This window comes from Lissotriton helveticus, chromosome 12 (assembly GCF_964261635.1).
Source record: "Lissotriton helveticus chromosome 12, aLisHel1.1, whole genome shotgun sequence".
Lineage (NCBI taxonomy): Eukaryota > Metazoa > Chordata > Amphibia > Caudata > Salamandridae > Lissotriton > Lissotriton helveticus.
Genome location: NC_136073.1, coordinates 231,719,692 through 231,731,841, shown reverse-complemented (window position 1 = coordinate 231,731,841; position 12,150 = coordinate 231,719,692).

Sequence of the window (12,150 nt, the reverse complement as noted above, 5' to 3'; positions counted from 1 at the left end):
TGAAGTTTCTGCATCTCTAACCTAGGTGTATTCTCAGTTATCCGTGGGGGAGCTGGTGAGCCTAGTGTTCGGAGTACCAAAACGTGTACTGATGTGGTTAAAGACTACGAGACCATGTGGGGAATACCCCCGGTGTGTACATAGGGTGGGTTCAATTCTGCCCCTTGGGATGCTTACACCCTGTACATCCGTGAAGTGAGTGTTGCCTCTGGGAAGAATGCACCTACTTTATATACCGGACATAAGCTGTACAGTGTACAGCATGTGTATCCCAGTGATAGGTTACACAGTGTATACCCCTGAATGAGTGTGTGTGACTGCTATGTATTTGTATACCGGAATACCCCTGTGGCAGGTTACACTCAGATCAGTGCTTAATTTATTTTGACTTTTTTTTTAAAGTGCCAGGGCTCTGGTCTGGAGGCCACTGCAACTTGCATCACACATTGCCCCTGCCAGCGCTGCCAGTGATAGTAACAACACAACTGCTAGCCATCGCACTCCTACAAGTGTGGCAATTCAGACTAATCCAGCCCCTCAGAGCTATAAGAATGGCTTGGGTGACAGGTAATAGTCATTTTTTTATGCATATGGAATGAATAATTAACTAGTGTTGTGGGTATCTCTAAATTAGCCAGGCAGATCCACCATGTGGCAGACTGTCACAAGCGCCGGTGTTGACAATTTAGTGTGATGTCCAGCACCAGACGCCAGCGGCTCAAACTAAGCACTGCTTCAGTTCAACCTTGAGGTCGTGTGCCCCTATCCTTTGGAGGGTGTACCTATTAGGTAGAGGTTGGATACCAGGACTGTCACTGTGCCTCTAAGACAGGTTACACCTGAGGCGTGTGTACCCACTATGCATGCCTGGTCCTTTTGAACACCCAATTATATCAGTGAGGTGAGTGTGCCAGATAACTCTCTGTGATATCAAAGGGGATGATGGATGGTTTGAGCAAATCAAACACTCACCTCCAGTCAACTGATTTGGGTTTAATCCATCATCATTCTTTAGCCAACTCAGCCACTCCAGTTTAGACATGGCCATATGCAAATCAGTCTGACCCTGTGCCTCATGTGAACAGTCCAGCCCGAACTGCCAAGCCATGCCTTCCCTGGACCAGAAACAAGCATCCTGAGACTGGTTTCGGGTTCATAACCCTCAACAGCCAAGCTATCTTGAATCCAGTGGCAAAGTGAGCAAGGGACCCACATCTGGGCATACCCTGCCAACTTAGGGTGAACAAAGCGATACCAAAGGGGATGATGGACGGAGCGTTTGAGCAAATCAAACACTCACCCCCAGTCAACTGATCTGGGTTTAACCCATCATCATTCTTTAGCTCACTCCACCACCCCAGTTCAGACATGGCCATATGCAAATCAGTCTGACCCTGTGCCTCATGGGAACAGTCCAGCCCGAACTGCCAAGCCATGTCTTCTCTGGACCAGAAACAAGCATCCTGGGACCGATTTCGGGTTCATAACCCTCATCACCCAGGCCATCTAGAATCCAGTGGCAAGGTGTCACCCGAGGGATGAGACTCCGCTATGTATACCGGATACCCCTGTGGCACGTCACACCCAGTGTAACCCTGAGGGGTGTTTAATGCGCTATGTATGCCAGATAACACCCTGTGTCACCCAAGGGGTGTGTATCTGCTAACTATTCCGGATACCTCTGTGGAGGGTCACCTGTGTCACCCGACGGGTGTGTGCCCGCTATGTATGCTGAATACCCCTGTGGCCGGTCACACTCTGTGTCACCGGAGGGGTGTGTGTCCGCTATGTATGTCGGCTACCTCTGTGGGGGCTCACCTGTGTCACCCGAGGGGTGTGTGTCCGCTATGTATGTCGGCTACCTCTGTGGGGGCTCACCTGTGTCACCCGAGGGGTGTGTGTCCGCTATGTATGTCGGCTACCTCTGTGGGGGCTCACCTGTGTCACCCGAGGGGTGTGTGTCTCCTATGTATGCCGGATACCTCTGCGGCGGGTCACCTGTGTCACCTGAGGGGTGTGTGCCCGCTGTGTATGGTGAATACCCCTGTGGCCGGTGACACTCTGTGTCACCGGAAGGGTGTGTGTCCGCTATTTATGCCGGATACCTCTGAGGCGGGTCACCTGTGTCACCCGAGGGGTGTGTGTCCGTTCTGTATTCCGGATACCTCTGTGGCGGGTCACCTGTGTCACCCGAGGGGTGTGTGTCCGTTCTGTATTCCGGATACCTCTGTGGCGGGTCACCTGTGTCACCCGAGGGGTGTGTGTCCGTTCTGTATTCCGGATACCTCTGCGGCGGGTCACCTGTGTCACCTGAGGGGTGTGTGCCCGCTGTGTATGGTGAATACCCCTGTGGCCGGTGACACTCTGTGTCACCGGAAGGGTGTGTGTCCGCTATTTATGCCGGATACCTCTGAGGCGGGTCACCTGTGTCACCCGAGGGGTGTGTGTCCGTTCTGTATTCCGGATACCTCTGAGGCGGGTCACCTGTGTCACCCGAGGGGTGTGTGTCCGTTCTGTATTCCGGATACCTCTGCGGCGGGTCACCTGTGTCAGCCGAGGGGTGTGTGTCCGCTATGTATGCCGGATACCTCTGCGGCGGGTCACCTGTGTCAGCCGAGGGGTGTGTGTCCGCTATGTATGCCGGATACCTCTGCGGCGGGTCACCTGTGTCAGCCGAGGGGTGTGTGTCCGCTATGTATGCCGGATACCTCTGCGGCGGGTCACCTGTGTCACCCGAGGGGTGTGTGTCCGCTTTGTATTCCGAATACCTCTGTGGCGTGTCACCTGTGTCACCCGAGGGGTGTGTGTCTCCTATGTATGCCGGATACCTCTGCGGCGGGTCACCTGTGTCACCCGAGGGGTGTGTGTCTCCTATGTATGCCGGATACCTCTGCGGCGGGTCACCTGTGTCACCCGAGGGGTGTGTGTCTCCTATGTATGCCGGATACCTCTGTGGCGGGTCACCTGTGTCACCCGAGGGGTGTGTGTCCGTTCTGTATTCCGGATACCTCTGCGGCGGGTCACCTGTGTCAGCCGAGGGGTGTGTGTCCGCTATGTATGCCGGATACCTCTGAGGCCAGCCGCGGCCGTGGAGGGAGTTGCTGTGGGGCAGGCAGGCGGGGCGGGGAAGGAGCAGGGTTGGGGGTGATAAACACCGGAATATGGATGATTACAGTTAAGTAAACAATTAAATTAATAAAACGAATTACGTTCCGTGCCTTGCATCGCAAAATGCAATACAGGACGCGCTACGAAATTCGTTTTATTAATTTATTGTTTACTTACCTGTATTCATCCGTATTCCGGTGTTTATCACCCCCCACCCTGCCCCTCCGCCGCCCCGCCTGCCTGCCCCACCGCAACTCCCTCCACAGGCCGCTGCTGTCTGAGGCGGGTCACCTGTGTCACCCGAGGGGTGTGTGTCCGCTTTGTATTCCGGATACCTCTGTGGCAGGTCACCTGTGTCACCCGAGGCGTGTCACCTGTGTCAATGAGGCGGGTCACCTGTGTCACCCGAGGGGTGTGTGTCTCCTATGTATTCCGGATACCTCTGTGGCGGGTCACCTGTGTCACCCGAGGGGTGTGTGTCCGCTTTGTATTCCGAATACCTCTGTGGCGTGTCACCTGTGTCACCCGAGGGGTGTGTGTCTCCTATGTATGCCGGATACCTCTGCCGCGGGTCACCTGTGTCACCCGAGGGGTGTGTGTCTCCTATGTTTGCCGGATACCTCTGCGGCAGGTCACCTGTGTCACCCGGGGGTGTGTGTCCGCGTTGTATTCTGGATACCTCTGTGGCGGGTCACCTGTGTCACTCGAGGGGTGTGTGTCTCCTATGTATGCCGGATACCTCTGCGGCGGGTCACCTGTGTCACCCGAGGGGTGTGTGTCTCCTATGTATGCCGGATACCTCTGCGGCGGGTCACCTGTGTCACCCGAGGGGTGTGTGTCTCCTGTGTATGCCGGATACCTCTGCGGCGGGTCACCTGTGTCACCCGGGGGTGTGTGTCCGCGTTGTATTCCGGATACCTCTGTGGCGGGTCACCTGTGTCACTCGAGGGGTGTGTGTCTCCTATGTATGCCGGATACCTCTGCGGCGGGTCACCTGTGTCACCCGAGGGGTGTGTGTCTCCTATGTATGCCGGATACCTCTGCGGCGGGTCACCTGTGTCACCCGAGGGGTGTGTGTCTCCTATGTATGCCGGATACCTCAGTGGCGGGTCACCTGTGTCACCCGAGGGGTGTGTGTCCGCTTTGTATTCCGAATACCTCTGTGGCGTGTCACCTGTGTCACCCGAGGGGTGTGTGTCTCCTATGTATGCCGGATACCTCTGCGGCGGGTCACCTGTGTCTCCCGAGGGGTGTGTGTCTCCTATGTATGCCGGATACCTCTGCGGCGGGTCACCTGTGTCACCCGAGGGGTGTGTGTCTCCTATGTATGCCGGATACCTCTGCGGCGGGTCACCTGTGTCACCCGAGGGGTGTGTGTCTCCTATGTATGCCGGATACCTCTGCGGCAGGTCACCTGTGTCACCCGGGGGTGTGTGTCCGCGTTGTATTCCGGATACCTCTGTGGCGGGTCACCTGTGTCACTCGAGGGGTGTGTATCCGCTTTTCATGCCGGACACTCCTGTGGCAGCCCACACCCTGTGTCACCCGAGGGGTGTCCCCCCCGTTGCCCCCCCCTCCACACACACACACTCTCAGGGTGATTCACCATCTCCTAGTGTACGTCGATGCGCGGGGCGCAGCGGTCCCTCCCACAGCCTGCGCCGGGATGAGACCCGCAGCGGAGAAGCCCCCTTATAACTGCAGCCTCCGCGCCAGAGGCTCGCAAGAGCGCATCGCGGAGGGAGAAGAGAGCGGAGCGGATCCTGGGGAGAACCTAAGCACCCCCCGTCCCCGTCCACATGGGAGTCTGTCCCTTCAGCGGATGCCCGACCGCACACCCCTCAGGTAGGTGCACCTGGATAAATTGGACATGCGCTTTCGTCTCCTTGTCGATGTGCAGACGAACCCTTGGCGGCAGTTTTATTATTAATCAATCATGGAAATACTCCGAATTAATCGCTGGCAGGCATTGTTCCACATGTTGTGAGCTGGAGGGCATTGTAAATCGTAAAGTTTGTAATCAAGCCGGTATTCTTAACCACTCCCAACATTGGCAGAAATTGGAGCTGGGGACACACGGAAGTGAAGTATTTTGCCAAAGATCACTCTGTGCAGTTCAGCAGGGGAAGCCGGGATTGGATCTCAGATCATCCTCATTCCACAGACAGTAATTTGCGCGCTAGACCCAGCGTCATCCGAAAGTGATGGGTTTTATGGAATGCAGAACAACAGCTCGGGGCAGTCCCTCACTGTGTCATTTATTTAGCAGATGTGGTATCTGAAGAATTGGATGTAGTGTTCGGTTTTGTAGCGAAATAGGCATTTATATAGCGGTGGCACCACAGTGGGTCATCTGGGCGCTTTCTAGACAGAGGTTTTCGGACTGTTTAGATGTTGGGGTGGCATCTTTATTTGTTGGCACATCTTTTGGGGTTGGCGGCTCGATGTGCGAAAATAATTTAATCGAGAACTCTGTAGAGGTGTTCTGCACCCCCCACCCCCCCCACCCCCCCAATATAGGCGCCTGGATGTGGTGGCTGGAGAACCATACTTCTCGTCTTTTGTACTTTCGCATGGATGATCATTGGTTAATTCATTCAAGAGGCTGACACACTACGAACCGATCTAATGCTCCTCCAGGCGTTTTCAGTTGAAGTGTTCCATCCATTCATCCATTCATCCATCCATCCATCCATCCTTCCTTTCACACATACACCATCTTTCCATTTCACTCATACAAGCATCTTTCCCTTTCACTCTTCCATTCTAATATCCATCCTTTCACTCATTCATGCATGCACCTGTCCACCCACCATCCCATCAATCCATTCATTCTCCCTTTCACTCTTGCACGTTCTCTCCCTTTCCCTCTTTCACTCCTCCATTCTTCCATGCATCCTTTCACTCATTCATCCACACATGGATCCATCCACCATTCATTCATTCCATCCATCCTCGCTTTCACTCATACACCCTCTCTCCCTTTCACTCGTACACCCTCTATTCCTTTCACTCTTCCATTCTTACATCCATCCATCTTTTCACTCACTCATTCATCCATGCATCTATCAATCCATCCTCCGTCCATCCTCGCTTTCACTCATACACCCTCTCTCCCTTTCACTCGTACACCCTCTATTCCTTTCACTCTTCCATTCTTACATCCATCCATCTTTTCACTCACTCATTCATCCATGCATCTATCAATCCATCCTCCGTCCATCCTCCCTTTCACTCATACACCCTCTCTCCCCCCACTCGTACACCCTCTATTCCTTTCACTCTTCCATTCTTACATCCATCCATCTTTTCACTCACTCATTCATCCATGCATCTATCAATCCATCCTCCGTCCATCCTCCCTTTCACTCATACACCCTCTCTCCCTTTCACTCGTACACCTTCTATTCCTTTCACTCTTCCATTCTTCCATCCATCCATCATTTCACTCACTCATTCATCCATGCATCTATCAATCCATCCTCCGTCCATCCTCCCTTTCACTCATACACCCTCTCTCCCCCCCACTCGTACACCCTCTATTCCTTTCACTCTACCATTCTTACATCCATCCATCCTTTCACTCATACACCCTCTCTCCCTTTCACTCGTACACCCTCTATTCCTTTCACTCTTCCATTCTTACATCCATCCATCTTTTCACTCACTCATTCATCCATGCATCTATCAATCCATCCTCCATCCATCCTCCCTTTCACTCATACACCATCTCTCCCTTCCATCCACCCTTCCATCTGCCAATCCATCCATCCTCCCTTTCCCTCATACACCCTCTCTCCTTTCCATCCATCCTTCCATCTGCCAATCCATCCATCCTCCCTTTCCCTCATACACCCTCTCTCCTTTCCATCCATCCTTCCATCTGCCAATCCATCCATCATCCCTTTCCCTCATACACCCTCTCTCCCTTTCACCCATCCATCCATCCATCTTAGATTGTTTCATTCTTTCACCTGCCCTTCCATCCACCTGTTCACTCGTGTATTCAATTCTTCCGGAGAAGCAAAAGAAATGTATGTAACTTAAGCAGCTGAAGGCGCAGACGCCTTGGGGGGTACGGACGTTTCCCTAGTCCAGCAGCGCAGTGTCCCCCGGAAGGCGAGGCAAAGGGGCTCTCGAAGGTTCCTGCCGCTCAGAACTTCTCCCTGTGAATTTGATTGTTGACGTTCGTGGCTGAGGGTCACGAAAAGGGGTATTTGTCTCACACAGTCCTGAACCTCGGCAGTGCCGGGCAGAGAAATGTGTGCAGGGACAGAGTGCTGCGAACAGCACAGTGCTGTGCAGAGAACTCTTAACCCAGGCGGTGCCTGCAATGAGAGTGCTGTGCAGGGACTGCACTGCGAACAGAAGCAATGCAGTGCAGGAGGAGAGTACTGTGAACAACCCGGGGGCATGCACATAACTCTCAACCCAGGTTGTGCGTGCAGAGTGCGGTGAACACAGACAGTGCAGTAGAGGGGGAGGGTACAGTGAACCCAGGCAGTGCATGCAAGGAGAATACTGCGAAGAGAGACCGTGCAGTGCTGAGTGAGAGTGCTGTGAGCAACACAGTGCCCTGAAGAGACCCAGCCCAGGCAACGCGTGCAGAGAAAGTGCTGTAAATACTGATAGTACAGTGCGTAGAGGGAGCACTGTGAGCAGTACAGCGCCTCGAAGAAAACTGTCAACACTCACAATGAGTGCAGGCAGAGTGTTTTGAGTGCAGTGGGAGTGAGAGTACCATTCAGCGCACCCTCCAACCCACAGGCAGTGCTCCATGAATACAGGGCAGTTCAGACCAGGGAGAGGGTAGTAAGAACCTCGCAAGTGCGTGCAGTGGGGTACTGTGAATACAGGGCAGTGCAGTGCAGTAGAGGCAGAGGGTGATCTGAACCTCGGCAGTGCGCGCAGGGAGGGTGCTGTAAATACTGGACAGTGCAGTAGAGGCAGAGGGTGCTCTGAACCTGGGCAGTGCGCGCAGGGAGGGTGCTGTGCATACAGGACCGTGCAGTAGAGGCAGAGGGTGCTCTGAACCTGGGCAGTGTGTGCAGGGAGGGTGCTGTGAATACAGGATAGTGCAGTAGAGGCAGAGGGTACTCTGAACCTGGGCAGTGTGTGCAGGGAGGGTGCTGTGCATACAGGACCGTGCAGTAGAGGCAGAGGGTGCTCTGAACCTGGGCAGTGTGTGCAGGGAGGGTGCTGTGAATACAGGACAGTGCAGTAAACGCAGAGGGTACTCTGAACCTGGGCAGTGCGTGCAGGGAGGGTGCTGTGAATACAGGACAGTGCAGAAGAGGCAGAGGGTACTCTGAACCTGGGCAGTGTGTGCAGGGAGGGTGCTGTGAATACAGGACAGTGCAGTAAACGCAGAGGGTACTCTGAACCTGGGCAGTGCGTGCAGGGAGGGTGCTGTGAATACAGGACAGTGCAGTAAACGCAGAGGGTACTCTGAACCTGGGCAGTGCGTGCAGGGAGGGTGCTGTGAATACAGGACAGTGCAGTAAACGCAGAGGGTACTCTGAACCTGGGCAGTGCGTGCAGGGAGGGTGCTGTGAATACAGGACAGTGCAGTAGAGGCAGAGGGTACTCTGAACCTGGGCAGTGTGTGCAGGGAGGGTGCCGTGAATACAGGACAGTGCAGAAGAGGCAGAGGGTACTCTGAACCTGGGCAGTGTGTGCAGGGAGGGTGCTGTGAATACAGGACAGTGCAGTAAACGCAGAGGGTACTCTGAACCTGGGCAGTGCGTGCAGGGAGGGTGCTGTGAATACAGGACAGTGCAGTAAACGCAGAGGGTACTCTGAACCTGGGCAGTGCGTGCAGGGAGGGTGCTGTGAATACAGGACAGTGCAGTAAACGCAGAGGGTACTCTGAACCTGGGCAGTGCGTGCAGGGAGGGTGCTGTGAATACAGGACAGTGCAGTAGAGGCAGAGGGTGCTCTGAACCTGGGCAGTGCGTGCAGGGAGGGTGCTGTGAATACAGGACAGTGCAGTAGAGGCAGAGGGTACTCTGAACCTGGGCAGTGCGTGCAGGGAGGGTGCTGTGCATACAGGACAGTGCAGTAAACGCAGAGGGTACTCTGAACCTGGGCAGTGCGTGCAGGGAGGGTGCTGTGCATACAGGACAGTGCAGTAGAGGCAGAGGGTACTCTGAACCTGGGCAGTGTGTGCAGGGAGGGTGCTGTGAATACAGGACAGTGCAGTAAACGCAGAGGGTACTCTGAACCTGGGCAGTGCGTGCAGGGAGGGTGCTGTGAATACAGGACAGTGCAGTAAACGCAGAGGGTACTCTGAACCTGGGCAGTGCGTGCAGGGAGGGTGCTGTGAATACAGGACAGTGCAGTAAACGCAGAGGGTACTCTGAACCTGGGCAGTGCGTGCAGGGAGGGTGCTGTGCATACAGGACAGTGCAGTAGAGGCAGAGGGTACTCTGAACCTGGGCAGTGCGTGCAGGGAGGGTGCTGTGCATACAGGACCGTGCAGTAGAGGCAGAGGGTGCTCTGAACCTGGGCAGTGCGCGCAGGGAGGGTGCTGTAAATACTGGACAGTGCAGTAGAGGCAGAGGGTACTCTGAACCTGGGCAGTGCGCGTAGGGAGGGTGCTGTGCATACAGGACCGTGCAGTAGAGGCAGAGGGTGCTCTGAACCTGGGCAGTGCGCGCAGGGAGGGTGCTGTAAATACTGGACAGTGCAGTAGAGGCAGAGGATGCTCTGAACCTGGGCAGTGCGCGTAGGGAGGGTGCTGTGCATACAGGGCAGTGCAGTAGAGGCAGAGGGTACTCTGAACCTGGGCAGTGCGTGCAGTTTAACCTCAACGAACACAGATACGACAGAGCAGTGAGAGGGCACTGTGAACACAGACGGTGCAGTGCAGGAAGAGTGCTGTGAACAGAAAATTGCAGTGTAGGCCGGGCGTACTGTGAACAACATAGTGGCATGCAGTGCACTCTCAGCCAAGCTAGTACATGCAGGGACAGTCCGTGCAGTGCGGGGCAAGGGGGTGCTGCGAAGAACAACACTGTGCCTTGCAGATAACTCTGTACCTGGGCAGTGTATGCAGGGAAAGGGCTCTGGACACAGACAGTGCAGTGCAGAGTTATAGTGCTGTGAACAACAATATGTAATGAAGAGAACTCTCTACATAGGCAGTGAGAATGCAGTGAACACCGACGTTGCAGTATAGGGAGGGGTACTCCGAAGCGAAGCAGTGCAGTGTGTGGAGAGTGCTCTTAACAAAGACAGTGCAGTGCAGAGAGAAAGTAGTTTGAACACTACAGTGCCTCACACAACACTGTCAAACCAGGCAGTGCATGCACAAAGAGAGCACAGTGAACGCATGCAGTGATGTGCAGGGAGAGAGAGCTGTGAACCTGGGGAGTGCTGCCCAGGCGCTGAGTACCACGAACCCAAAGAGTGCTGTACACGGTGAGAGGGTTGTGCGCCAGGAAATATCCAGGATGAGGGCACTGTGCACCCAGCAGTGAGGTGCAGTGGAGTGCTGTGAACAGAGACAGCGCAGTGCAGGGAGGCCATAGCGCCATACAGAGAAATGTCAACCCGGGCAGTGCGTGCAGGCAGGGAGAGTGCTGTATTCACAGCCCGGGTGGTGCAGAGAGAGAGGGCTGTGAGCACAGGCATTGCTGTGCAGGGAGAGTGCAGTGAACAGAGACAGAGCGTGGAGAGAGTACTGTGAACAACACGGTTCCATGCAGACAACTAGCAACCCGGGCAGTGCGTGCCGGGACAGTGCTGCGAGCACAGTGCACGGGGATAGTACTGTGAGGAATACAGTGCCATGCAGTGACGTCTGAACGCTGGCAGCGGGTTCAGAGAGAGTGCCTTAAATACAGGGAGCGTGTTGTGAACTCAGACAGGGCAGGGAGAGTGCTGTAAACAGAAACAGTGCACAGCACAGACCCACGCAGCGCGTGCAGTGAGTTAATACTGTGAATACAGGAAGTGATGTCACAGTCACACGTAGAGTTTACTGTGATCTCAGTGAATGTGGTGCAGGGAGAGTGCTGCAAGCAGAAAGAGTGCAGTGCAGGAAGAGTTTTGTGAACAAAATAGTGCAATACGCTGACCTGTGTGTGTACCCAGGCTGTGCATGCAGGGAGGGAGTGCCGTGGAAAGAGGCAGTGCTGTACGAGAAGACACTGACGTGACTCTAGGCAGTGCAGGGACAGCAGCGGCTATTGTGAACACAGAAGCGCCATACAGGAAACGGTGACCCCATTGCATGCAGGGAGAGGATGACTGGGAAGCCGACCATCGGTGTGAGCGGGAGAGGATTGCCAGCACGAGTAGTGCTGCACAGGCGGAGAGTACTGTCATGAGTAGTGCTGCTCAGATGGAGAGAACTGTGAATACGTGAATACGAGCAGTGCTGCACAGGCAGAGACTTAGGGGCTCATTAGGATGGCGGACGGAAGAGCCACCGCGGCCCTGGAGTAGGCGGAAAAAGCCTTTTCCGTGTCCGCCTGCCGCGGATACTCCGTCCGCCATATCAGGATAGGAAAACGTGTCAAATTTCCGTCCGCGACGGAATAGCACGCTCCGCCGCCGAACTACACACGAGACCGTGGCGGACGGAACACATCCGGATGCCCCGCCGTACGTACTGACGTCGAAGACCGTCCCCCAAATCAAGATGGCGGAAAATACACATAAAACCGCAGCGGAAAAACAACCTGTCTGAACACGGCGGAATCCCCACTGCGAAGACAGGTGACATAGCAGAGATACCCACCGCAAGCTGACCAACACCATGGACCCAGCGCTACACGCTTTCCCGATGCTCTTCGCGATCCACCACGTCCTAGTCATGGCCCACCATGGACGACGACGCAGGTAAGGCACAAACCATTGGCCGTCTGCAGGGGAATACCAGTAAGGGACGTGACGTAGGGAGGGGGAGTGTCATGTTACCGAAACCACTGATGAGAAGCAAATACAAATACACATTAGTAGTACGCAAGCAGGAATGACAACGACAGACCACGAGACCTGATAGACTACCTTTATTGTACAAAATAGGGGTTAAAT